The sequence below is a fragment of the Macaca fascicularis genome, chromosome 2 (assembly GCF_037993035.2).
Source record: "Macaca fascicularis isolate 582-1 chromosome 2, T2T-MFA8v1.1".
In the NCBI taxonomy this organism is placed as follows: domain Eukaryota; kingdom Metazoa; phylum Chordata; class Mammalia; order Primates; family Cercopithecidae; genus Macaca; species Macaca fascicularis.
In genome coordinates this window covers 188,961,080-188,985,620 of record NC_088376.1, presented here as the reverse complement: position 1 = coordinate 188,985,620, position 24,541 = coordinate 188,961,080, and the positions used below count along the sequence as shown (strand labels likewise).

At 35.5% G+C, this 24,541-nt stretch overlaps 1 long non-coding RNA gene across 1 annotated transcript in view; it reads right to left on the bottom strand.

The window, feature by feature from the left end:
* The window catches only part of LOC123571750 (uncharacterized), a 46,907-nt gene extending 34,893 nt beyond the window's left edge, over positions 1–12,014 (bottom strand). The window contains exons 1-3 of the long non-coding RNA XR_006695950.3: positions 11,887–12,014; positions 11,690–11,797; positions 11,536–11,579 (exon numbers count right to left, since the gene is read on the bottom strand). This is a non-coding gene — a long non-coding RNA (uncharacterized lncRNA). The remainder of the gene's footprint in view (positions 1–11,535; positions 11,580–11,689; positions 11,798–11,886) is intronic.
* Between the last annotated feature and the right edge of the window lie 12,527 nt (positions 12,015–24,541).

Below are 24,541 nucleotides of genomic sequence, written 5' to 3'. Positions count from 1 at the left end.
AAGGGTTAACAACAGTGGTTCTAGTACCTGAAACTCTCCACCCTGAGCTTCATTCCCTTCTATTCCCAAAATTTACCAAGAGAGACACAAACTAAAGTTTGACCCTTAGTGTTTTCTAATATACATTATCAGCAGAGTGGCTGATAACCCCATAGGCTAATAAACAGAAGAATAAAAAAATTAAATTACATATGATAATATAATTAAATATATGAAGAAAGATGCTACCAATATTAAATAGGAATAAGAATTTGAAGAATGAATCAAACATTAGGTACAAAATGACAATACAGAAAGAAAAAAGATTGAATAAACAGCATAATACACATAATTTAAGAGCAAATTATTAAGCAGGAAATCATATTTAGGCAACCTTCCAGAAGATATAAAAAAATTTAAAATGATATTATGTGTAAATTAAGGAGATATGGAGGTTCTAGTGTCAGTATCGAGATGATAGGAATCTCTAAAATATAGAAGGTACAAAAGGAAGGAAGAAACATTGAAGATAATTTTTTCTAAAATTAGAAAAAGGTGAAAGATGCCAGATTAAAAGTCTTCAGAGTGACAAATAAATCAGATAATAGAAAACTTCACTTTTAGACACATTATTGTGGTATTTAAGAATAGCAAAGATAAGAATTCCAAAGTTTACCAAAAGGAAAGGCCGCTAGATCATCTACAAAATGAGAGAAATCAGTTGACCTTAGACTTCTCTATAGCAAGGTTTGACTGTATTTTAAGAAAATAATGTTATTGCAAAAATTATACATACAGCCATCTTCTGATTTAGATATTAAGGAATGCCAAATCCCCTTGGGCTTATAAAGCCTCAGATAATTTGCAACCATAAAGCCACTGTGAAAACAATCTTGAAGAAAGTAGTAAAATAAGAAGATAAATAAAAGTGGTTGTTGTAAAAATTTTATAAACTCAGCATTATCAAATACCTTGATAACATTTACAATCTAGAAGTCTGAACCAAAGGAAAGAAAAAAAGAGTACGTCTGTAATCAGCTGGAAATAAATTCTGATAAACAGCCACACTCTGGTGAATTGGTCATTACACAGGACAATAAATGAAATCAATAGGTTAAACTATTAGAACTATGAAGAAATTGACCAAGGTTTCCTGACATAAATCAAATTGCAAAATTCAATAGAATCTTTTTTTTACAAGCAACAACAATTTTAAAATATGATAGAAATGTGACATTACTTTCACACTATAAATTTCTAGAAATTATTTCAAATACAATGCTCAAAGCTCTGAGGAATTTCAAAACTCTAAGGTAGGGCATAGATGAGCTGAATATCTGAAGTGATATACCATGCCCTTGGGTGACACAACTTAAAAGTTGTCTAAATTAAATTAATCTATAAATTTGGTACAATCCTAATACGGTAGTAATTTTTGAATACATTTACACTAAAATTTATATGGAAAAACAAAGGTCTACAAATAGCAAAGTGCGTATGTTTTAAAAAGATAAACTTGACATACCAGATATTAGTTCATACTATACTATAAAGCCCTGGTTAAACAAAGTAATGCATTGACAGTATATTATTGGCACAAGAATAGATAATGGTCTAATATAACAAAATGGAGAGCTCAGATAAAAACCCATGAGCAGAAATACATGATAAAGGTGCCAGCACAACCACCAATGGGCAAATGGCAAATGATTTAACAAAAGAGTTGGGAAAATTGGCATTATATAGAAAAAAATAAAACAGGACTTCCATCCACATCACATGTAAATGTAGACTAAATATATTAAGGATTCAAATGTGTAATATAAAGTTATGAATGAAGTCAATAACAGAAAATACAGAAGAATAACTTGGGGACAGATAGGTGGGAAATACCTTCTTAAACCCCAAAACAACATACACATACACAAGACACAACTTCTCCAACTTCTCATACTAGACTTAAGGATTTTGTTCAAGGAAGGACCTCATAAGTAAAGATCAGAGAAAATGGAAGATTGAAATTTTTCACTAAAACTATCAGAGGTCTAACACATAGACTATCCTGAGACAATCAAAAAGGTAAAAATATAAATCCCAGTTGAAAACTGGGCAAAGTATATGTTCTGTCAAGTTACAGAGGAGATGGTCTAAAATGCCAGTTAGCACATAAATTGTTGCTCAGACTTAATCAGAAAGATGCGTACTGAAGCAATGAGACATCATTTTATGTTCATAATGACCAAAATTAAAAGCTAGATAACACCAAGCATTGGCAGGCTTGTGGGATCATGAGAACCCTCAGGAACCACAGGTAGAAAGGTGGATGGCCTAGACATCAGAAGACGAAGTTGTAATGCAGTGATAACATCAAGGAACTGTGTAGTTATCACATGGTAAAGACCCATTACAGTGCGCTGTTAGCTAGAAGCAATGGACTATATTGCTCATAGTCACAAGGAAAAAGAGGAAGAACATACTTATGAGTGAAAAACGGTAAGAACAAGACAAAGGACAAGATCTATTCCATTACTATTTTCATAAATTAAAAATAGACATACGTGAAACAGCAATATACATTTTGCAAGAACATAAGAGCAGAAGGATATACAGTATGGTGTCTTTTGTGGAGAAAGGTGGTGAACAATGGGAATAAAGGAAATCCATCAATGACTAAGATAGGAATAGGACTTTGTTCAGACCAGTGCCTAGAATATCCTATACACTGAAGAATATGGTGAACTTAACCTTCTTGAATAACTTTTAAAAATAGGAAGAAGAAAAAATGTAAGACAAAAAGAGACTTACAATACTATAAAAATATGAAACTCAAACAAAAATAATGCAGAGTAGGGGTAGTGTTCTCCACCTTTCTGCCCTCATGAAGAAATGCAGAGCTCAGCCTTTTGAGAGAGCAGGTGCGATGCTCTACTTCTTTCTTGTCTCAAGCACTTGCCCTGAGAAAATTGAGACTTACTTCATTCGAATAAGAATATCCAATGGTGTTAATTTCCTTAATGGAAATTGTAGATTATAATAAATACAATGATAATGGTATGTTTTCTTTTTTTATTTTTTCCTTTCTTCAGGGCACAAGCATCATTATGTAACAGAATTTTTAATGATTTAAAAATTTTAAAATGCATATTCTTGAACTATCTAGTCATTCATTCCTTGAACAAACACATATTGAGGGCCTATTATGTATAGATATATGAAATTTAATAAGAAAATAATGTACAACAATAAATTAAGATGAATATTTTCATATATTAAATACAGATCATTAATAAAAAAAATCTTAATTCTCAATTTGAAATTACTATTCTTGATTTATTAGGCCATGTGTACTTGTATATAGAAAATGTATGCAGTTTACACCATAATTATGTCTCAATCCTTCATTGTCATTGGACCAAAATTACCCTTTACAGTCTATCTTGTTTCTTGAAATGTACATAACGCATATCAAAAATCTGCAGTGGAGAAATCCATCTTCAGAATAATCTCCTGATTATCTCTCCATGTCTGGCATTCCGGCCCTTATTAATCATCTCTTATAAATCTGGTCTTTGACACCATAGACAAATACAACTTTATTAGTTGCAAATGTATTTGGCGGCCTCTAAATGGCTTTCTCAAATTGCACTGCTCTCACGGTGCAACATGTTCTTTCATGTTGATTAAAATATGTGAGGGATACAAACAACAACAAAAGAGTAACAGGAAATCCAATCATTCCTTTCATCTTCCCAGTGGGAGCTGGTCACTGCAGCCAGCTTGACTTTCTTCAAACAAAACTTCCCTTTTTGTGGCTGAAGAAAGGCTTTGGCAAACACTTATCCTTTGATATGATATGCACTTGACAAAAATCACAGAGCAAATCAAGCCACCGCTTTGAAGAAAACGCTTATTAAAAACCTGAAGCTCTTAAGTGCACTAGGACTTAGTGTGTTGCTAGCAATGTGAGGCCAAATGCGTCTGTGGCGTCGATTTAAAGTCAGGTCCAAATGTATGGACTTCAGGGCTGCAGCTGCCACCTCATTCCTTTGTTTAATCGCAAGTATACCTTGAAAAACTGTTTAGTCTTCAAGTATATTCTGGAATATCACTTGTATATTTTATTCAGTGAAACATAACATTTTATTCTTTAAGTGGAAAGAAATGTGAGAAAATCCTTGTTCTAATTAGCCTTTGCTCAATGTCCCAGAATCTCCAGCCACCTGCCAATTAATTTTCCAAGTAGAAACTCAACTTTCGAAGAAAGCACACTGAGGTGTGCAGGGTCAAAGTGGATTTCTAACATATAAAGTCAAGTTTGGAAATCCTCATACACTTTCAGGATTCCCCAGGAAGCAAATGGCACATTCAAATTGGGATAGCTTGAGGGGAGTTTAATAAAAGGGTTTTACAAATATATGGGCAAGAATGGAAAACCCACTAGGGATAAGGTAGTACCTCTGGCCATTTAAGGGGGAAGGTGTTAGTTAGCAGCCCTAGGTCTGCAGAGGAGTGACTGATGGCCAAAAGCCAGAGACAGAGGGGCTGGGTAAACAGCAGTCACCCTCAGCAAATCTTACAGGAAAAGAACAAGGGAATAGACACCCTGAATTCACTCCCTACTTCCCAGCTCCTGCTAATACTTCACACTGTTCTACCAAATCAGAGGGCAGAAAGAGGGCAAAGGAACCAGGTGGCATGGTTTCTACAGATCAGCTTCCCAGGACCAGAGAATGGTAGATGTGGATCTGTAGGGCACCCAGAAGACAGCCAACATACAGGCAGCATTTCTTCCACCCACATCACTCCTAAGGGTAGGTACATTTGTTAGGAGTACCAGCAAAACATCACATAACTTTTCTAAGTCTTGACCTAGGTACACAGAAAAACTCAGAACTCCTGGATTTTCTGTGATAAAGCCCTTTTCCGTTCCTAAGATGCAAATGTGCTAAATCGAATTTGTAATTAAGTTAAAAATGAATTAAATTGATTCTACTAATGATTTATATCCCCTCATAATACACAAGTATGTTTGCTTTGAAATAACTATAACAAAGGTACATAAAAATATGTGCAGAAATGTAATTGTAAGTTTTCTCTGAAATACCATAATTAATAGTTTCAACAAAATTTCCTCCTCTTCTATTCAAGAAGTCATCACTGAAGAGAACGTGCAGACAGGAAATGTTTTCCCCAGCAGCTCAGCTCCTGCTAATCTCCAGACATTTCTACTTGGGTATCTCCCTGACACTTCAGGTCCAGCATGTCTACAAAACTGTGCTTCCTCCTCGCTCTTCCCACTCCAAGATTACTAACTCCCGAAATGATGTATGATGTAGTGTGTGTGTGTGTGCGCGCGCGCGCACATGCATGTGTGTCTTACATGGTAAATATTCAATAGATATGTTTATTGATTATTGGACACATCCTTTTTTAACATCTACTTTAAGAGGATAATGGAACTTTTCATGAAAACTATAAATAAAAATACAGCCAAGAAGGCACTAACCCCTTGGTATCTTCAGATGATCAGGATTTTGCAAGTATGAGCAACTACCTACAAATGAATCCACGGTACTTAGTAAATTGGAGAATTTGATCTAAAAATTTTTATCAATAAAATTAAAATAAACATCAGCATAGAAAATGAATATATTAAACATAAATACATTATTAAACTGTTAAAATCAGTAAAACTAAGAAATATAGGGTTAAATAATTAGAAGACGTAAAACTGGCACACACACACACACACACACACACAATGCTTCAATTAATAATAGTAAAAAGAAGAACAGCCAAGAACCAGGTGTTCATGCCAAATCTGGGACTAATTATCTGCGTGACTATGGGCAGTGCTAAAGCACACAGAGTATAAATGAAACAAGGTGACCCACGAATGATGACTGCTGAAGTGGGCATTGGTACCTACTATTCCACAGGGTTTATGGACTGCCAGCACTGTCCAAAAATATATAAGGTGAGCCATATGTGTAATTTCAAATCTCTTAGCAAGCAGTTTTAAAAGGTAAAAATAAATAAGCAAAATCCATTTTTAAATTATTTTTATTTAACTCAATATATCCAAAATATTATCATTTTGACATGCGTCAATAGCCAAATTTGAAGTGGTTTGTAGTCGCACATGGCTCATGATTACCACATTGAACAGCAGAGTTCTATGCTACACACTACTTTTGTGCATGTGGAAAATGTTTTCCAGAATAAAAGAAAAAAGTTGACAGATGTGTTTACTTCTCTGTGTAGCTCAGTTTCCGCATCTATATGTTGAAGAAAATGTACTGGTCATTATTATTATTAATTATTATTATTAATGACCAGTACAATAATTTATAAGCTTCTTTTAACTCTATTTCTTATTATTTATCATTATTATAATTGACCAGTACAATAATTTCTAAAGCTCTTTTTAACTTTATTTTCTAGTTTTGTTTTGTTTTTTTCCTAAGGTATATGTTATTCACTACTTGGGAGAAAAAAAATGTATTTTTTAAAGAGAAATTTATTTATGCTCTCAGTGGGATATAACCTGAAAATTATCACTCTCTATTTATCTAAGGAATATTTGGAGACAAATGACTGTTTATTTGTAAAATGATTTTTCTTCTGCTCCAGACCAAATGGCAATATATGAGCTCAGTTTACGCTTATACCACTGTTTTGCTCATTGAATTATTCCTTTCTTTCACACAATAAGATTTATTGCCTAGCCAGTGCTAGACCCTGATGAGAGATGGGTGTGCAGGCAGAGGTAGATTTGAAATACAAAGATAAAGTATAATGCATGTTCAGTAAGGGATTTTTTTTTTTTTTTTTTTTTTTTTTTTAACAGAGTCTCGCTCTGTCACCCAGGCTAGAATGCACTGGTGCGATCTCGGCTCACTGCAACCTCCACCTCCTTAGTTTAAGGGATTCTCCTGTCTCAGCCTCCTAAGTAGCTGGGATTCCAGGCACGTGCCACCACGCCTAGCTAAATTTTGTATTTTCAGTAGAGATGGAGTTTCACCATGTTGGCCAGGCTGGTCTCCTGACTTCAGGTGATCCACCCTCCTCGACCTCCCAAAGTGCGGGATTACAGGCGTGAGCCACTGCGCCCAACCAGTGAGGGATTTTGGAGAATAGAAAGTAAAATACCTTAGGTATTTTCTTCATCCTTTTTTTATACTTTAGTTCAATAACTTCACAGATTTGTCACATTTGGTCATTTGATTTTTATTTTATTTTATTTTATTTTATTATTTTTTGAGACGGAGTCTCACCGTGTTGCCCGGCCTGGAGTGCAATCAGCTCACTGCAACCTCAACTTCTCGGGTTGGAACGATTCTCCTGCCTCAGTCTCCCGAGTAACTGGGATTACAGGCGCGCGCCACCACACCCAGCTAATTTTTGTATTTTTGGTAGAGACGGGTTTCTCCATGTTGGCCAGGCTGCTCTCAAACTCCTGACCTCGTGATCCGCCCGCCTCGGCCTCCGAAAGTGCTGGGATTACAGGCGTGAGTCACCGCGCCCGGCCGGTTTGTTTTTTGTATTGTGTATCGTTGCTATATTTTACAGAGTTTCCGCCTCACACCATCCACAACTTATATTTGAAGTGAAGATTCTTGCAAATAATTGTGTTTTTAAAAAATATTCAGCTCATGACTGACCAAACTGTTTAATTTTAATTTGTTTTAATGACTTGTGTATCTACTCTGTTCTTGTAGTTCGATACGCAAAGCTCAACAAAAAGTATGATTTGGGCATCATTTTAAAGAAAAGCTATAGGCGCCTCAAAACAAATAGAAGAGATTCCTCATACCAAATAGAAGAAATTTGCCTATTTGACCAATTTTAAGAGAATCTGATACATGAAAAATCCAGACTTACTAAATATCATTTGTGTTTTATACATGTAAAGGTTATTTGTAATATTTAAAAAGTTAATTAATCAAAAAAAATCCTGCTATCTCTTTTATAAGAAACTATTTTGGTACAATTACATAATAATTTTTTAAATACATTCACATGAAATTACTTAGGGACCAATTTATTACAATTTACTTACTGATATTATTTTTCCAGAATAAATAGAAACAACATCTATACAAATACCTATTGAATTAAATAATATATACCTGTCGAGATTTTTTTCCCCAATTATACCACAAGCCTGAGATACACATAAGATTAGCAGTTTCTTATCAGACCTTTGAATGAAAAAAGTAATATGTTTTTGTACACTCTATTTACCTTACAGCTGTTCATTAAAAATTGTGATTGATCTCCTTTTGTAGCCTTAACAATGTGCTTTTTAAACAAGCGAACAGAGTATGTAAAGTAATCCATAAAATAGCCTAAAATCAGACACACACACACACACACACACACACACACACACACACACACACTTTCTATAAGTTTCTTCAGTATCATTTCCATGGGAGAAAAAAATAATTATAGAGACTTTTTGGACAAGCAAAAAATCATTACCATGAATCAATTGTTTTCTTTATGGTTTTTTTCTTTGAATCTGTTTGTCTGGTCTTTATTACCTGTGAGCTTCCAGCCTTCTCATTCTACATTAATGAAAATAAAGAGCTATTTCCCTTAATGGGACTGAAAATCCATTGGCATTAACAGGAACAGAAGTCTTTCTGCAGTTATGGGAACAAATGTTGATTCTCAGTTACGGGAATTAAGTGTTGTTCCCCGGAATTGGAAGTCCTTAAACATAGTATGAAGGAGGGAAGGCAAGAAGAATGTAAATAGAAAAGGAGTAGAATTGTATTTTTACCTACAGTGCACATTGCTAGTTAATAGTTAAAATAGAGATGTAAATCTAAATTAATTAATTCAACAAGCAACTTTTTCTGCCATCAGTTTATTCTCAAGCACCCCAGTGTTTTATCATACAAGCTCAGCATCTGTGGTGCTTAGTCTGGCAAAAAGTTTTCCTGGAGAGTATTTTTTTAATAGAAGCCAAAGGGGAAGCTGAAAATCCAGGATAAGACTTGGAGCTCTTCACTCTCTTTGTAACAAGTTAGGTGCCCAAACAGTGGGTTATTTTCAGGCCTCAAAGGTTCCAGAGCTGCCCACTGAAAGGCAGCAGCTCTTTGGATGAAATGCAACCCTTTTGCAAGAAAATCGAGACCTCTGGCAATGTTTAGATTTGGATCATTAGTAGTAACAAATGTCAGGAAAAAGCTACGGGACACAGTAACTCTGGATGTGGTTCCTACTAAGAACATCCAATTGTTCCAGCAAGAGGAGTAGGATAGCAAATGAAGAGTGACCTTCAAAACCCAATTTCAAGCGTAATTCATTATGGTCCCTAAACTCATGATTAAAAATATATTCAAGATTTTTATTAAATAAACTCATCACTTCTTTAAGAGTTTTCTCTACTCTCTCCTATACATGTTCTTCTCTTCAGACATAAGGTGTACTCATTATTGCCAAGACATCCCTGAACACTTCTCCCCAAAATGCCCCCTGCTCTCCATTCCAGCGAATGGAGTGTCTTGATACTTTAAAGCCAAAAGAAAAATCGATTTCTTCTGAAGGCGATCATGAGATCTAAGCTAAATGGAATCACCCACATATCTAAATTTCTACGGTCTCTTCCACTTATATGGCACTTAAATGCTGCCTTAAAAGTTCAGTTTGTTTTATATATTTCTTTTACAACTGTACAGTTAGCCCCATAAGGCATTATGCTCTGCTAAATTATCTTTGTACTCTCCGCAACACCTAGGTCATAGCCTGGTCCCTAACTGGCATTTAATAGGCATTAAATGAATTTTATAAATGGAGAAAGGGAAGCAGTGAGAAGTAACACAATCCTCTATATTGAAGTAATTCACTGGTGAAAGATATGAAACTAAAATGCAAATTTCGCTCTTAAGAACTTATTTCTCTTTCTAATAACTAATGCTGTTTTCAAATACCACACACATGTTTGTCTATATGGTTCAATTCTAGTCCCCACTTACAGACGTGAGGCTGTTATTGTTGTCATTGATAACTGATGTTATTCATTTTTGATGTGATATAAACAAGACCGCTAAATCGTTATGGCAGAACAAAGGAGGAAAAATAACTGACATGAAAGAAAATTGTTCACCTATTTCTATTTCATATTACAACAACATTAGAGGATGAGGATGCAGGGTAAGTTGCTATAACTAAGCAGTAATGCAATTAAGAAGAAATAGCAACCAAATGCAAGGACTAGAGAAAATAACTGGCATAGCGTCTAGTCACTCAACAAATGTGTCTTAAGGATTTATTATATACCGGCCAATATGATAAACAATTACAAGATAAAATAAAAACACATATGTATCTCTTAAAGATCTCTAGTAGGAAAGACAATTTTTCATAAATAAATGTACCAAAATATCGAAACTAAATCATAAAGGACTTTGAAAGAGCTTTGATGGGGGGTGTGGCTGGCTACATAGGCAGCTTGTTCTCACTGTGTTTCCTCATTTAACACAGCACCCAGCTCTCTGTGGGCATTTAATAACTACCAGTTGGCAAATGGATAAATGCCAGAGGTTGGAAGAGAGAGATGAGCGTGTTATCTCCCCAGTAGCCCAGCAAGCTTGTGTGGATGGTGTGGGGGCCTTCCTAGCTGTGACAGCTACACAGTGACTCCCAGTGGTCACAAATTGAACCTCATCTTTGATCATAGTCTAATACAGTGTATGATTTAGTGCAGTTTATTTTATATATATAATAATTTATGCATGTAAGATATAATTTAGTATAATTACTAAAGCCATGAGCCTTCAAAAAACTCCTGTGCTCATTCTGTTGAAAAGCGAAAAGGTTTTCTACAAACACAATGATGTGAGCTAAATAAATAATAAGTTCTTCCAATTCCTCAAGCTAGATTCTATGATTTTAAACTAGTTTTCTAATATGGCCAACGTAGTGTTAAACATAACATTAATCAGAACAAACAGAAAAGATTTTATTCAGAAAACTACATACTGTTTCTAAACTAACAAGAATGTCTTTTCTAGTTTAAGACATGAGAATATTTCTCTATGTTTTGCCTAAAAATTAGAAGGCATTCATGTGAGGCTGCAGTGATACACTTCTGTCTATGAAGAAGGAAGGCCCTCACCAGAACCCAGAGATGCTAGCAAACTGATCTTGGAATTTCCAGCCTCTAGAACTGTAAGAAATAAATTTCTGTTGCTTATAAGCCAAAAAATACTAATAATGATTAGAAGGCATTCTTCTTAGAACAATTATTTGCTACATATGAGCTCCAAATTATTCTAATTACTCATAAACTATGTACATTCTTTTCTATCCTTAAAAAGGAAAAGTAGAGTGGGTCATTCTATTTTTGGCCATTGTTACATGGGCATATCCATTAATGTGTAACATTTCTCTGCCGATAAAAGTAACTATGTAGTAGGTCATTCTGGCATATTAGCATTTACCAAGTTCAGTTCAGTTAAGAAAATATGATCACTGCCGACTATATGCCAAACGTTGTGCTAAGTACTGGACAAATAAGGACGGTTAAGACGCCATACCTACCCAAGAAAAACTTACGGTGCAGTGGTGAAGACAGACTTCCGGGTCTTCCAGGAGGCAGAGGGAACATGAAAGAAAATAATAGAAACCGGCAGTTAGATAAGGCATCATAGTTGCAATGTCACCCTCCTCTATAACTCCCACGTGTCAGACATACCCCAAATCCAGTCATCCTGGGAGCAGTTGTCACCTTCAGTCCATTCACAAAGGCTTTGAGAATACCCTGACCACGATCCTGTCGTTGTTGTCAGCCATTCTTTTGTTCCTGCATATTAAATTAGATGAAGGCTCTGAGTTGACATCAGACAGAAAGGAACCAGGCAGCTAAGGGAAAAGAACAGTTGAGCGACATACAGAAATCCTTGACGACATAGAAATGTCCTGTCAAGTGTATAGTTAGAAAATTCAAGCTGCAAGAAGCTGTATATTACTATGTAAGTGTCCATATCCCCAAATGAAAAAAACACTGCATGAAATGAGATAACACTGTCTTAAAACCATCATATATATGGACATCTGTTCATGTAGACTGACCCCTAGTGATATCAACTGATTGCTGCAGGGAGAACAAACAAGACTGTTTTTACGAAAGAGATAATCACCCCTCTTCAAAATGTGGCTTCCAAAACATAAACAATCTAAGTAAGATATGCAGCCATTATTGTCCTTTCTAGAAACTAAGCAAACATAATCTACAACATTTATAAGGAAAGAAAAAACAATTTAACAGAACAGATCTACCTAGAATCAATGAAACTATCTCCTTTAAATGACTAGATAGATTTATGCTATTCTATGTCATCTCTTCTATTGTCACCACATCTATCTATAAGACAGTATTTTTCAATCTTTATATAGAGTTGCAAATGACTTATAACAAAGATTTTTTCTATTTTCAAAATTTATTTCAGTATGCCACGAAATAACTTTGTCTATAATTCTGAAAACCTTTCCACAAGTAATTTGTAAGTTTCCAAGGAATAAGATATTAAAAAATATATCATTAATGTGTTGGCTAATTTAGAACAAAATTGAGAATGCCAGTTAAAATAAAGAGCAATTTATTTCATATGTATTATTTGCTTCTTTTTAAGATAAAGCAAAAATTACATATAAAATTCAAAATTATGCTTAAGTTTAGGGACAGAAGAGAAAAGAATATGTAAATTGTCTTATACATATAAAACTAGACGTGAATGACCTTTTCTTCTCCAACAATAGAGAACATAATTAACTAAGATAATTCTTATTACAATTAAGGAGTATGGAAACAAAAGTCACCTATGTTGGTGAAATAAGAGATCTCGTGTATTTTCTCTTTCCTCCTATGTTCTTTCTTCCTTTTCTCTCTTGGCCTCCAAAGGAGAAACTGAAAGAGCTCCTATATGTCAGACACTGTTTTCCTTTTTGATTCTCAGAGAGAACTATTTCTATCTTCTGCTTTTCTGCCATCCACACAAAGTAAGTCTAAGTTACCTGTAAGGAGGCGGGAGCAGATAATCAGCCAAAGCAGCTGTGGTACCTAAAGACTTTCCTGTTGCATATTCCTATCTACTTCTTAAAACTGTTATTGCTAGTCCCATATTAGAGAAAAAGATACCATTACAGCAAATCACAACATATAGGCCTTCTGTAAATTGTCCCTCCATGAGGAATAGATACTACAAAGCACTGCAGTTCATAGTAAAGGAGTCATAACTTAATTGTATAAAGTTCATTCTACTGAAAATTAAAATCAAAAGAAATTAATTAAGATATGCAAACCATTTTCACAATAGCAGTTTCAACTTGAAACAATTCTGTAAACTCAGGATTTCTTGAGACCAATCTATCAAGAAATTTCTAAACAATGTAGATTCTTTTAAGTTGTTGATATCCTGGCAGAGAAATATCTTTGAAGTTTCTCCTCCTCCTCTACAACTAAAATGCTCAATAACTTAAGAAAACTAATAGCCAAGAAGAGAGAGAGAAGGTTTTCCCAAAGAAAATAAGGAATTTGATCAACAGTAGAGAGGTCAAACCAACAGATGCTTATTCATGGCAATAAATATTCTAACATTCTATTAAAACAGCCCAGATCATTTTAGAAACTCAAGTTATAAGGCTTAGCAGTTCTGAATTCTATTTTATTTTTTGCATATAATTAGGGAACAACTAGTCATAATTCTAGGTAGAATGACTGAAATTTGTAAGGGCTCGGAAAGTAGGAAATTTGCTTCAGATACATATTTCCAGAATACGGTTTATAATACACTATCATTTCCAGGCCACTTGTACTAAGTTAAAGTTCACCTTCAGATTTATTTTTTTTTTTGCAGTCTATATTATTCCTAAATAACTCTTATCTTCAAAAGCACTTCAAAGTCTATCTTACTAAAATTCCATAAACATATTTTCTGATTTTTTCCAGTTTTGTCAGGAATTCTCCCCATGAACATAGGAGCCAGCATGCAAGGTGTGGACTCAACAACTGAAGCTTCTTTCTTACAATGTCTATTCATCAAAGAAATTTTTTTCTCACACTTTCTGATCTTTACTTCTTATACCAGTGTTTTGAAAACCTCTGGTCTAGTCCAGTAGTTCTCAGCACACACATTTCTACAAATGAATCTGTAATTCAGTTGCACAAATTGTAAAGCTTAGTATTATCAATCAAACACGAGTCATACACACACACACACAAAAACAAGCACAAATTCTCAAATCAGCACAAAAGTGAAATACTCAGATACAAAAAAAAAAAAAAAAAAAAAAAAACAGGGAAGAGTTAAAAGGAAGAGGAACTCTTATACCACATGTCCTAATTGCAAGTCCCACTGCAATCCTTTATTTTCCCTGCTGTATTTTTAAAACATATATTATTTATTTGTATTGAAGTAATGTCAATGATCTATCACAGCAAACAGATGCAGATGGAAAACAGAAAATGTTCTCCAATTCACACTACAGAATGGACAAAGGGCTTAAGTTTAATATCCACTACTACATAAATAAGTCTCTTAGGTACCCTTACATTCTCCAGTTAAAAAAAAAGTCTTTAATTTCAGCATGTGGAAGACACAGTCACATTGGTCTGTTATTTGTAATAGGTCTTGCCCTCTCTCTTTCCCACAATACTCCACAGAGTGATGAGCAAATGTATTCCCCTTACGGTTAAAGAGTTTGGAAATTAAAACTATCTACCCAGAGGTAGATAAGTAAAATCTCACTTTATGAAAGCTTTCCAGATGTCTTTACATCCGCTTCTTTCCCTTAAGGCAAAAAGAACCAATGCATAAAACCCTGATATTTTAAATATTTCTCTTTCTGTCTGGCAGTTTTTCCTGCACAAGTCAAGGTCTGTGTTTCATGCTGCTCAGAGTTTTTTTGGCAGACTGATGTTCACAGTCACATGTATTCTTAAGGACTCAAACATTTTGTTTTTTATAAACTCAACAACTACCAATGAATGTAAACTTAGTTGCTTTGACATGGGAAATCATAACACAGAAATTTCAATTAAACAAACTCTTTTCCAAACAGTCCCTAAGGTCAGACTCTAGGAGTCAGTCAAACATTAAGTGTCATCTCAATCATTCCAAGTAGGTTGCTAACACATAGAAAAATCTGCAGTAGTCAACTCTCTGTTTAAGCTGGATGACCTACCAAATAATGCTACCTCAATAATGATACTAAAACCTAGTCTCCAAGAATTTGGTATGTTTTATCTACTCTCTGCCACTCACATCATAGTTAGGACATACACAGAGTTAACATTCTATACATTTAGGAGAAAGCACTTCGAAATCAGGTGACAACCAAGATGACAGAGCGAGGCAGTAATGAATCCCGTACCACCACCTAATGGAATGAGAAAGTTAAGGGGACATACTAAACAAAAAAGAAGAGAGGATTCAGGAAGAGCCAGCAAACTTGCGTAGGTGAATTGGGTTGACATAAGACTGTCACACCTGCTTTTCCACTGAAAATGGGAAAGTTGGGTGTGCCCGAGGAATTTTTCTGGTGATCTCCATAGAACTTCAAGTTTTGGGTCATGAAAAGAATCAATCAGTTTACTTCCATCCTTTATTTTCTCTTCACCAATACTCAGCACAATACGTTTTTAAACTACTTAATAAATCTATGCTTTAATTTCATATGGAATTCATCAGTGATCCTTGGAGACAAAGGTAATAGTGATGAGTATGGTTTAACCAATTTTTTAAATTATTATACTTTATGTTCTAGGATACATGTGCACAACGTGCAGGTTTGTTACATATGTATCCATGTGCCATGTTGGTCTGCTGCACCCATTAATTCATCATTTAAATTAGGTATTTCTCCCAATGCTATCCCTCCCCCAGCTCCCCATCCTATGACAGGCCCGGTGTGTGATGTTCCCCACCCTGTGTCCAAGTGTTCTCATTGTTCAATTCCCACCTATGAGTGAGATCATGCGGTGTTTGGTTTTCTGTCCTTGTGATAGTTTGCTGAGAATGATGGTTTCCAGCTTCATCCATGTCCCGGCAAAGGAAATGAACTCATCCTTTTTTATGGCTGCATAATTATTCCATGGTGTATATGTGCCACGTATTCTTTTTTTTTTTTTTTTTTTTTTTTTTTTGAGACGGAGTCTCGCTCTACCGCCCAGGCTGGAGTGCAGTGGCCGGATCTCAGCTCACTGCAAGCTCCGCCTCCCGGGTTTACGCCATTCTCCTGCCTCAGCCTCCCGAGTAGCTGGGACTACAGGCGCCCGCCACCGCGCCCGGCTAGTTTGTTTTTTTTTTTTTGTATTTTTTTAGTAGAGACGGGGTTTCACCGTGTTAGCCAGGATGGTCTCGATCTCCTGACCTCGTGATCCGCCCGTCTCGGCCTCCCAAAGTGCTGGGACTACAGGCTTGAGCCACCGCGCCCGGCCGTGCCACGTATTCTTAATCCAGTCTATCATTGATTGACATTTGGGTTGGTTTCAAGTCTTTGCTATTGTGAATAGTGCAGTGATAAACATATGTGTGCATGTGTCTTTATAGCAGCATGATTTATAATCCTTTGGGTATATACCCAGTAATGGGATCACTGGGTCAAATGGTACTTCTAGTTCCAGATCCTTGAGGCATTGCGACAATGTCTTCCACAATGGTTGAACTAGTTTACAGTCCCATCAACAGTGTTAAAGTGTTCCTATTTCTCCACATCCTCTCCAGCATCTGTTGTTTCCTGACTTTTCAATGATCGCAATTCTAACTGGTGTGAGATGGTATCTCATTGTGGTTTTGATTTCCATTTCTCTGATGACCAGTGATGATGAGCATTTTTTCATGTTTCTATTGGCTGCATAAATGTCTTCTTTTGAGAAGTGTCTGTTCATATCCTTTGCCCACTTTTTGATGGGGTTGTTTGATTTTTTGTGTGTAAATTTGTTTAAGTTCTTTGTAGATTCTGGATATTAGCCCTTTGCCAGATGGATAGATTGCAAAAATTTTCTCCCATTTTGTAGGTTGCCTGTTCACTCTGATGGTAGTTTCTTTTGCTGTGCAAAAGCTCTTTAGTTTAATTAGATCCCATTCGTCAATTTTGGCTTTTGTTGCCATTGCTTTTGGTGTTTTAGTCATGAAGTCCTTGTCCACGCCTATGAGCTGAATAGTATTGCCTAGGTTTTCTTCTAGGTTTTTTATGGTTTTAGGTCTAATGTTTAACTCTTTAATCCATCTTGCACTAATTTTGTATAAAGTGTAAGGAAGGGATCCAGTTTCATCTTTCTACATATGTCTAGCCAGTTTTCCAGCACAATTTGTTAAATAGGGAATCCTTTCCCCATTTCTTGTTTTTGTCAGGTTTGTCAAATATCAGATGGTTGCAGATGTGTGGTGTTATTTGTGAGGCTTCTGTTTTGTTCCATTGGTCTATATCTCTGTTTTGATAACAGTACCATGCTGTTTTGGTTACTGGAAACTTGTAGTCAATATCATACTGAATGGGCAAAAACTGGAAGCATTCCCTTTGAAAACTGGCACAAGACAGGGATGCCCTCTCTCACCACTCCTATTCAACATAGTGTTGGAAATTCTGGCCAGGGTAATCAGGCAGGAGAAAGAAATAAATGGTATTCAATTAGGAAAAGAGGAAGTCAAATTGTCCCTGTTTGCAGATGACATGATTGTATATTTAGAAAACCCCATCATCTCAGCCCAGAATGTCCTTAAACTTGTAAGCAACTTCAGCAAAGTCTCAGGATACAAAATCAATGTGCAAAAATCACAAACATTCCTATACACCAATAACAGATAAACAGAGAGGAGTTCATGAATGAACTCCCATTCACAATTGCTACAAAGAGAATAAAATACCTAGGAATCCAACTTACAAGGGATGTGAAGGACCTCTTCAAGGAGAACTACAAACCACTGCTCAACAAACTAAAAGAGGACACAAACAAATGGAAGAACATTCCATGCTCATGGATAGGAAGAATCAATATCGTGAAAATGGCCATACTGCCCAAGGTAATTTATAGATTCAATGCCATCCCCATCAAGCTACCTATGACTTTCTTCACAGAATTAGAAAAAAACTACTTTAAAGTTCATATGGAACCAAAAAAGAGCCACATTGCCAAGACAATCCTAAGCAAAAAGAACAAAGCTGGAGGCATCGTGCTACCTGATTTCAAACTATACTACAAGCTTTAACCAATTTTACAGCAAGAAAGGGTATTAGAGGTTACTGTTCTCAATCCTTCATTTTGTGAAAAGGAAACTGAGACCCAAAAGGGTGACATGAATTGTTCCAAATTATGCAATGAACAGGAGAAAAACTGGGAGTAGAACTTAGATCTGCTTACTCCTGGTTTTACGTTCTTTCTACTCTTTCATGTGGTCACTTATAAACAAAACCTACGATTTCAAAGTTTATTATTTCTTCCACTGTGATGTCTAGTAGTGGAGAGTCAAAAAATAATTTAAAATGAAGCATTTAGAAACAGCAAAATGTAAATAAATGTATTCGGACTTTCTGGGATATTAGAGAAATTCATTTCAATATTTAGAGAATTTTGCTAATTAACACCCATATCATTTGTTATAAAATATTATTCCTCCTGAGTCTTACATTTAGACAAAATTTATCTTACAGGCACAAAATTTGGTGTTTGAAATAAATTACAATATTTATGGAAACTTCTAAGGTTGTGCTACTTTTATGTCTTGTAACTTTTATGTCAGGTAAGAAATTTGAGGCTTTGTTCAAATATTTCCTCTTTCCAAACTCCAGTAAGTTCCTTAAATGATGATTACACTGGAACAATGTCCTAAAAACAATGCTTTATTTCATTCTAACTAATAAGGACTGTTAGATATGGAAGTCTACATTGTGTTCTAAGCAAAAGCTCTCTCGTAGCAATTTATTTATTGGATGGTAGAGAGGCTTCAGCAAATTAGTTTTTTGCATTATTTTAACTGAATAAAATTTCTATAAGTTTTTTTATAATTTCTGTCTTTAGTTTAATCTGTATTAAAACCTTCAAGTGAAAATAATATTTCTAACTCAAATGGGAAGTCTTTGGCCTTGTAAAATACACTGAATTTACAAATCACATTTAATTCTTGAACCTTCTAGGTACATTATAGAACATTTATTTTGCAAGAAAACTTAGAATGGTTGCTCCAATACAATGAATCTAATGTAAATGTTTCTGGTGAAAATACATATGTAAATTTATAGAGATATTTTTTCCTTGGAGCACATTTATTATAGTCTTTTGAGTCTTAGAAATTTGCAGTGCCTTACATTACAAACGAAAATGAGACATAACTGGTTTTACTTTTTACTACTATATAAAATAGTTTACTGAGCTCTGTATAAACACACAGTATATTTTGACAGCATACTTTGCTTTTACCCATCATGTATTTTGCAAACAAAGCCTTTAAGAATAATAGGTTCTGAATGGTATTACCTAGGCTTTCTTCTAGGGTTTTTATGGTTTTAGGTCTAATATTTAAGTCTATACCATTCAGGACACAGGCATGGGCAAGGACTTCATGTCTAAAACACCAAAAGCAATGGCAACAAAAGCCAAAATTGACAAATGGGATCTAATTAAACTCAAGAGCTTCTGCACAGCAAACGAAACTACCATCAGAGTGAACAGGCAACCTACAGAATGGGAGAAAATTTTTAAAATCTACTCATCTGACAAAGGGCTAACATCCAGAACCTATAAAGAACTCAATCAAATTTACAAGAAAAAAACAAACGACCCTATCAAAAAGTGGGCAAAGGATATGAACAGACACTTCTCAAAAGAAGACAATCATACGGCCAACAGACACATGAAAAAATGCTCATCATCACTGGTCATCAGAGAAATGCAAATCAAAACCACAATGAGATACCATCTCACACCAGTTAGAATGGCAATCATTAAAAAATCAGGAAACAGGCCGGGCATGGTGGCTCAAGCCAGTAATCCCAGCACTTTGGGAGACCGAGACGGGCAGATCACGAGGTCGGGAGATTGAGACCATCCTGGCTAACATTGAAATAAATTACAATATTTATGGAAACTTCTAAGTTTGTGCTACTTTTATGTCTACTTTTAGTAGAACCTTTAAAAATAATAGGTTCTGAATGGTATTACCTAGGCTTTCTTTAAAATACTGTCTCTACTAAAAAAAATACAAAAAAAACTAGCCCTGCGAGGTGGCGGCCCCTGTAGTCCTAGCTACTCGGGAGGCTGAGGCAGGAGAATGGCGAGAACCCGGTAGGCGGAGCTTGCAGTGAGCTGAGATTGCGCCACTGCACTCCAGCCCCAGCAACAGAGCCAGACTCCGTCTCAAAAAAAAAAAAAAAAATTAGCAAACAACAGGTGCTGGAGAGGATGTGGAGAAATAGGAACACTTTTACACTGTTGGTGGGACTGTGAACTAGTTCAACCATTGTGGAAGACATTGTCGCAATGCCTCAAGGATCTGGAACTAGAAGTACCATTTGACCCAGCCATGCTATTACTGGGGATATACCCAAAGGATTATAAATCATGCTGCTATCAAGACACATGTACACATATGTTTATTGCAGCACTATTCACAATAGCAAAGACTTGAAACCAACCCAAATGTCAATCAATGATAGACTGGATTAAGAAAATGTGGCACATATACACCATGGAATACTATGCAGCCATAAAAAAAGGATGAGTTTGTGTACTTTGTAGGGACATGGATGCAGCTGGAAACCATCATTCTCAGCAAACTATCGCAAGAACAGAAAACCAAATACCGCATGTTCTCACTCATAGATGGGAACTGAACAATGACATCACTTGGACACAGGAAGGGGAACATCACACACCAGGTCCTATTGTGGGGAGGGGCGAGGGAGGAGGGATAGCATTAGGAGATATACCTGATGTAAATGAGTTAATGGGTGCAGCACACCAACATGGCACATGTATACATATGGAACAAACCTGCACGTTGTGCACATGTACCCTAGAACTTAAAGTATAATAATAAAAAAAAAAGATTAAAAAAAAAAAAAAGAAGAAGAATAGGTACTTCAGACTGAGCATGGGAAGCAAGCTCGCCATCGTCCTTGAAAGTAGCTGTGATAAAAGGCCAGCAGACGTCACCAATATTTGATGACTTCTCATCTGTGCCTCGCAAGGTCATTTCACTCCAACAAATATTTATTGGAAACTTACTCTATAGGCAGGTAAACTTTCTTCTAGGTTATTCTTAGTTTCTAGTCTTATGCTCTATCAAATTTTAAAGTAGCCCAGTCGTGGAGATGCCTTGTGTGGCAGAGGAGGAAACAATCATGATAAGTAAATCTGAATTCTCACCCCAAAGCAGGGAAACCCAATGTAGGCTCCTCCATCTTCAAAGGGTCCTACGAAGCAAATCTGGATAACTGTGAAAATGTGGGATTATATTACACTAGCTGGCCAAAAAGGACAATATTTCATTTCCAATTTTTGGCTGTACATGCTGTTTTGGATACTTTGGACTGATGTATAAAGTATGGAATCCTTCATAGCTACAGCGCTTGTGAAAAACCTAGAGGCTCTCATTTATTATTTTTCTTAAAGGTTTTGTTATTTGCTGTTTCCACTGAATAGGCATAAAGACATAACGAGCAGTTTCTCTTGTATCTTCAGGATCTTTAAAGCAAGAATGAGTTTCAGAAGTGCAAAGAGAGTGAACAAAAAGAGATGAGCGAAAGAGAAACCCAAGAAAGCCTATTGATCCATCTTACGACGAGTTCATATGCAGTGACCCATTCATGGGATCAAGGGTCTAATGATTGCCAATTCTCATTGAGTATCAGTTTTTAGTGGGCGGAACACAGGATAAATGAAGAGACTGCCATATCAGTAATCTGAACCACAGCAAGCCTTTATGTTGAATTAAGCCAACTAATCAAATATTAAACTAAGACCATCTCTGTGGAAACAACTCTGGTAGATATTATAACTAGATATCCATTTATTAAGGAAAAGTCCTTAAAAACTCAGAACAGTTGAAAATAGAGCTTAAATTATACCTATACATTTATCTTTAATGCTTCTTACTTGGGCAGCAGATAAAGCTTACGAGAAACAAAACTAAACACCAGTTGTCCTGTGGTTTCCAGAGATTAAATACATAGAATATGCTTAAAGGTTTATATTTATTTGATTATATTTACTATTTATATTTTATCTTATATTTATTTACTTTATATATTATATATATTTATATTTATATTGTTCCATTGTAAGCCAGTTGTTTTAACACATGGAGATTTTTAAAAATAATTGGCATTTTACATACTGAATTTTAGAGTGTTTATAATAAGAACAAATGTCTCTGAATTATAAGTGAGTCTAGCCTCTGATCGACAAGCCATAGCCTGGAAAACATGTGAATGACTAGTAAAATTCTACATATGATGTTCTAATTTGCCAAACTGGTAAAAACACATTGGGATTTCAGGAAACAGAAAATTCCAAAATAAATCATTAATTCAATGTTTTTTCCTTGAATATGGCTTTCCCTAGAAAATATGGCTTTCTCTAGAAAAATATTAATCCTAATGTTTTGGAAGTTCCAAATACAGGGCAAATAAATACATCTAGTATAGCAAAACTACATTATTTTTGGATTATTTATTTTAAAATTAAACTGACAAATTATAATTGTATATATTTATGGGGTACAAAGTGATGTTACGCTTTTGAATACAATGTGAAATAATTACATCAAATTAATTAGCATATTCATAACCTCAAATACTTATTTTCGTGGTAAAAACATTTGAAATTTACTCTCTCAGCAATTTTGAAATGTACGTTATTTACTATATTTGCCACATGATGAAATCTATCTCAAAGAAAAAAATTATTCCCCCTGTCTATTTGAGGCTTTGTACTCTTTGACCATTATTTCCCCCATTCACTCCACCCGCCAGCCCTCGGTAACCACCATTTTACTCTCTGCTTTTTTTAACTTTGATTGTTTTAGATTCCACGTCTAAGTCCGATCATGCATATGTGTCTTTCTGTGCCTGACTTACTTTACTTAGCTAAAGTTCTCCACATTCATCTTCATTGTAAAGGATTAGGCAAACACTGGTCATCTAACGATATGCATGATCTTTCTCCCAAAGACCTAATGTCCTGAGGGCAGAGGTAAAAATGAGAAATGACAACAAGTAGGATCTCTACCTAGAGGATCCAAGATAGCTTAAAAAAGAAAGTATTTTTATATTTCAAAGTGTTTTTAGTTGATACATAACAATTGTACATATTTATGTGAGACGCGATATTTTTATATATCCATACAATGTGTAATGATCAAATCAAGGTATTAGGATACCCATCACCTCAAACATTTATCATTTCTTTGTGTTGAGAACATTTCAAATCTTCTCTTCTAGGAATTATTTTAAAAGAAATTTGGCTTAAAGAGTTTTAGACATGTAATAATTTTGAAAAGAACCTGCAATCACCCATAACAATCAGGTGTGTAAGGAATATATTCTCAGCCTAGAGGGCAGCTGCTGCAGGTTGGTGAAGGGGTGAGGGCAGAGTACAAACACATCAGCTCTGTGGCTGGGAGCAAAAAGAGCTGGATGAGTTGTAGATAGATGGAGCTGGCAGGTGCAGAAGCTGCAAGTGAGGTTTGGAGATTCATTACAATAAACGAAGAAGTAAATTGAGCAAGTGTGTGTGTGTGTGTGTGTATGTGTGTGTGTGTAAAGACAAAAGAGGATACAACTAGTAGATTTCTCACTGTCAGAACAGAGATTTACAAACATGGTTAGAGAGAAAGAATATTCGGGGTGAAATTTAAATAAGAGGTATCAGTATGAATTATTTGTGTGCAAATACTCAGCTAGACATAGAACGATATAGAGAGATATGTAGGTGTATGAATAGAGACAGTTATGTCTCTGTAGGTGTATGACTATAGAGAAATATGTATATGTAGGTCTGTGAATATACGTACATGTATTTCCCATTCTGTTCCTGAGAAGTCTTTGAAGCAATGACATCCCGATAGCAATGAATACATTGAGGACCCAGATCTTGGTGACTGGACTCCATCCTCCATTAATAGGAGGCAGAAATTCTTAGAAAAATAGCTAATTCCAGGGCTGGAATGAGGCAAAACCAAGATGAGCCTGAAACACCTTGTGCCTGATAATAAGAAAATGCAAATGAACAGAGGCATCAGCTTGCAGGGGCCAAACCTGTGACAATTTGCATCAAAATAATGAGAGAAATGAATTATCAGCCAATTGAAAAAATAGGAATTTATAAATCTACGCTAGCATAAACAAATAATAAATAAATGAATGAATGAATAAGAAGGAAAAACTCTTCCTTACAATAGAATGACAACAAATTCATGAGGAGAGAATGATATAAACGAAAAATAACCCATTTGACAGCCATTGTAGACTGGCAGCTGGTTCAGGTGAAGGTCATCAGGGGAAGCTAAGGCTGGCTGGAGGTTCCATAAGTACAAGAGTAGTGCAATAT